Source organism: Pinus tabuliformis, chromosome X, assembly GCF_031772625.1.
Source record: "Pinus tabuliformis cultivar Carrire ecotype Pingquan chromosome X, CPIR1, whole genome shotgun sequence".
NCBI lineage: Eukaryota > Viridiplantae > Streptophyta > Pinopsida > Pinales > Pinaceae > Pinus > Pinus tabuliformis.
In genome coordinates, this window is record NC_142308.1 from 951408832 (window position 1) to 951413885 (window position 5054).

Genomic DNA, 5054 nt, shown 5'->3' on the forward strand with positions numbered 1-5054 from the left:
TATATAGAATATCCTCATAAATGAAGATACCTCTCTAATCAAACAAGTCAAAGCATGGCCCAACACAAGTTACCATACTTCTTCACTTCTGTTTATGGGTAGTGTTTTGGTCACTGGTTAAGGCTCCTACAACAATCCAATAGTCATGCCCAAAACACACCTTAAATTATGCAGCCTCCTTTCCTCTTCAACTTATGTGACCTCATTGTTTGAGGAGGCACCTACAACTCTATGTTTGACCCTCAAATCAGCACCTACAGGCCTGCAGCCTAATCACAACAAAACAATCCCTTACTTAGCCTGTTTCAAGAGGAATCCCTGTGTTTACTAGCCCAGAATAGTCCCTTATTATTATGGCCCACCTTCTAGCACTCGATCACCTGAAAACATCCTTTCAAACCCTCACTGGTCTATCTTCCTTACTGCAGCTAGGGCATGTTAGTAACCCTCCTTGGTTGTGGTTAGGGACAACGTAAGTCTTCCTTAGATAGCCTATATAAGGCTTCTTCTTGCAACGTGTATGAGTCCTCCTTGACTGCGGCTAGGTGACCCCTTCAGGACAACATTAAGGTCTCTCCTCCATAACTGCGTTAAGAGCTAGGGCATCTCCTAGGATTGCATTTAGGGAATATTCCTCTTAGAATTCTTTTCCACTAAAACCCCAAACAAGTGGAGAGAAATCAAGAGTGGAGTGTGTGTGAAATGACTCTCAATTCATCTCCTTTTATACAAAAACGTTGAGCACATGTGGGGGTTATTTGGTTGCTGGCCGACCTTGACGAATTGTCACATAACACAAATAAATTCATTTCTCCATGAATACTTATAGAAATCGGATGATATTTAGATCAATCCCATACCTTTCGATGAGAGGGATCCAAGAAAAATATCAGTTGCCATAAATAAGATGACCCACATGGAGTTTGTCCCTAGTTGCCAATTTTAACACTCCCTCTCAACTTCGGAGAACTCCATCTACTGATCCATCTGCCAGATTATACTATCTCTACCATCAGTGGGCTGCATTGCTTTGCTTTACTCTGCTTTGCTGAACCATTAAGAAGGAGAATTGATAAAGATGTCCCATACCATTATCTACTGACCCGAAGTCAATTCCATATGAAGAGAGTGTGTCATACCACTCTTAGTGATCCTAGATTAGTTCCAAAAGAGAGTGAGTTATATCACTCTTATTGACTCGAAGTCAGTTCCAATTGATCCTAGATCATTGGAGGTCATCCTAACATAGGGAGTACGGTAGATACAATGATGTGTCCAACGATAGTACTACTATGGTCCCTGACCTCATTTCCTTGCTCATTGGCCAAATGAGAGGTACTTCCCATGAGTCCCAGACTGCATAGGTAGGATGCCTCGACATGAGAACCACTCATCCTATCCATAAGTCGCCACAGAGTATCACAGGGGAAGGCTAAACCATTCACCCTATACACAACACACCATTAGGTGAGGATGAGTCGCCCTATGGTCGCTTGTTGCTCCAAGAAGTACCCCAAGCCCCCAGAGCTCCCAGAGCTCAATGTATGCATCATACATGACCCTCATAAGAGGGTCTCTCAATGACTCCAAGTCGTTATGGAAAGTCACAATTTGACCTTTTCTTGGAGCTTCGACAAAATGTCTGCGACTTTCACATCAGTCCCAATGCGATGGAGCCTTCTTTCTCATCAATGTACCATATGCCAGATAAGGTAATACCTAATGTATATATGTTGGAGAAATCATAGAATATGTGATTCCTCAATAATTGAATCCCCCTCTAGTGGCCACAGAATATCATGGTGGTATCCATCATGTGTACAAACAACTCATTGAAGAGCTTCCTCAACCAAGCAGCTTCACACAAGGTCATACTCATAGCTATGTATTTAGTCTCAACGGTGCTCAAAGAAACCAACTTCTGCTTCTTCCTCACCTAGGATATTGAATCAGAACTCAAAGAGAACCATCACTCATAAGTGCTCTTGCAATCCTCCATACTGCCTGCCTAGTCAACATTCGAATAATCCATGAGAGATTGTGCCCCGAAGATTTCTCAGAAGATTCTTGGCACCAATCTAGTGAGGCTCAACCATATATGAGCTCAACATGCTAACTCCAAAACATATATTTGGACGGGAGTTCACCAAGAACATCAATGCTCATAATAGTTTGTGAAACTCAGAGGCATTTCCCAAATCAGGTCTGGCATCCCTACCATATAACTTCTGAAAGTTAAGATCCATCGAGGTAGTCATGGACTTGCAGTTCACCATTCCAAATCCGGAATCCAACTCCCTCTTAATTTTGCAAATGAGAGGGTCTGCACTTGTCATCCTCAGAAGGTGCTAGTATGAGAGGTCTATCATCCACAAACTTCAAGCAATGGTTTGGATTAGCTTCACTCCTAGTGAATCTCATCTTCATCAGACAACTATCAATCCTCTCATATCTAGCCTAGGGTGCTTTGCTTCAAGCCATAGAGGGCTTTCTTCCACCTCCATACATGAGATTCCTGATCATGAATCTCAAACCCCTTAGGTTATTCCAAACCTGTGGACCTGCTACATGAGGGGAATGGTCCCCTTGTAATATTTTTCCTTCTTTACATCTTGGATATGTACCTTCATTCTCTTCATGAATTTAGGCATCCCTATCACCATTTGACTCACATTGTGTGGGGTCCCATAATAAGCAGACCTTCAGTGCTATAGATGAGATGTGTCAACCGACATGGTCCCCAATCGACTTCTTGCAACTTGATACAATTTTCCATCCCTAAACCCATAAGTAAAAGCATCTTTGAAAATTCTATTTTCAAACACGTACCTTTCCATCGATGAATGCCACATTGAAACCTTTGACTTCCATTGTCGAAATGGACACCAAGTTCTTCTTGCGATCAGGTACATAAAGAGATTCTTATAAATGAATCAGGTTACCCTCATTCAATTGAGGGGTAACATTCCCTACACAGTTTCTGGGATAGGTGGCATTGACTCCAAGTATAATCCCATGATTGTTTCCATCTTTACCAAATTAGAGAGTGCACCCTTCTATCCGATGAAGTGCCTTGAAGCACTACAATCAATAAGTAATATTTCCAAAGAGTCTGGAGGAGAGGGCCAATATAGGATAATGCTACTTTATCTTATTAGAAACAACATTTGATTCTTCAAACCTGGAGTTCCATGCTTTCTTTGAAGAGTCGGCTATTTCCTTGATGACCTACATTACCTGTCATTCCTATGATCATTGAAGATGTCCTTGGAATGATTGTTATCATCATCAAGTGATGTGTCCCTACCATTCAGACACTCCTTCGCATAGTGGCTAAGCTTATTACAAGCAAGCCATCTGCCTTTCCTTCCACCCTTAGATCTAGACTTCCCATTGAAGTGATCTTTAAATAGGCCATCAGATGCTTCCGCTGCACCACTCGGATAATATTCTCTGCTTCGACTTCACCCTTGGTGAATTAAAAGAGGGATGAGGAATCCACTGATCATATTGTCCTTTCCCAACTGTCTTCGGTGATTGATATTTCACTCTTGCTTGGGCTTTGTCTTCATATCACCTCTCATACCATGTTAATTTTAGGTATGTTATATTCTTAAAGCAATTTATTTCAATTTTCACAGTTAGCTCAATATCTTTTCCAGATTAGCAATCACATCAGCATCATAGTAAATTGCAGATAGAACATAAACATAAATTACAGAAGACAATCCAAGACAAGAGGACATAAGAGTGGCCCTAGCTAGGGACAAACCCTAATGTGGGGAAACCCTTGATCAATTATTCTTATGTGTTCTTCAATAGTTCAGTAGAGAGAGAGAGAGAGTACATATACAATAGAAGTCAACACTTTGACTTATCTAAGTAAGAGCATAGATCATCTCTAATAATATGATACATGAGGTAGATGAACTCGGTTGAAGACATGCTACCTCAACTGATTCTCCAAGGTTACTCCATCGCCTTGCTGCACCTGTCATTGTGATTCTCTTCATCATCATGCTACACCTCACTGGGGTGCACCATGTACTTGCTGCACCAGGTATCATTATTGTCCCATGTGCCATTGCTGCACAATGTTGTCACACTGTTGTCCCGATGTTTAGCACTATTGTACCTTGTTCCATTGTTGCACCATGCTTTCACACTATTGTCCCATGTGCCACTATATTGCATCCAACTGCTACATCTAGATATGTAGTTGCATCCATCAACTGTATTTAAACTAGTAGCATCAACCATGTTGTATCCAACCATAATGATGTATCTCCTAGAATATTGTCCACCTCCAGCTGAGGGACACTACTTCTGTCATGATGCCACACAGCCTTAGCTGTTGTCTATGGCCTATGGCCTAGCCTAGCAGCAAGGTAAGCTATGATCCCACAGTCTGTCATCCACATGTGGCCCACTGTAATACAAAATGCTGGTAAGAACTTCTTGTGACAGTATATAGAATCTCCTCATAAATGAAGAGACCTCTCCAGTCAAACAAGTCAAAGCATGACCCAACACAAGTTACCATACTTCTTCACTTTTGTTTATGGGCAGTGTTTTGGTCACTGGTTAGGGCTCCTACAACAATCCAATAGTCATGCCCAAAACACACCTTAAATTATGTGGCCTCCTTTTCTCTTCAAGTTATGTGACCTCATTATTTGAGGAGGCACCTATAGCTCAATGTTTTACCCTAAAGAAAACACCTACAGGTCGGCAGCCTAATCACAACAGAACAATTCCTTACTCAGCCTTTTTCAGGAGGAATCCCTACTTTACTAGCCCAGAACTATCCCTTAATATTGCGTCCCTCCAGCATGGTAATTCAGCCCTCCTTCCAGCACTTGGTCACCTGAAAACATCCTTTCAAACCCTCCTTGGTCTGCCTTCCTTACTGCAGCTAGGACATGTTAGTAACCCTCCTTGGATGTGGTTAGGGACAGTGTAAGTCTTCCTTAGATAGCCTATATAAGGCTTCTTCTGGCAACGTGGATGAGCCCTTCTTGACTACGGCTAGGTGACCCCTTCAGGGCAGCATT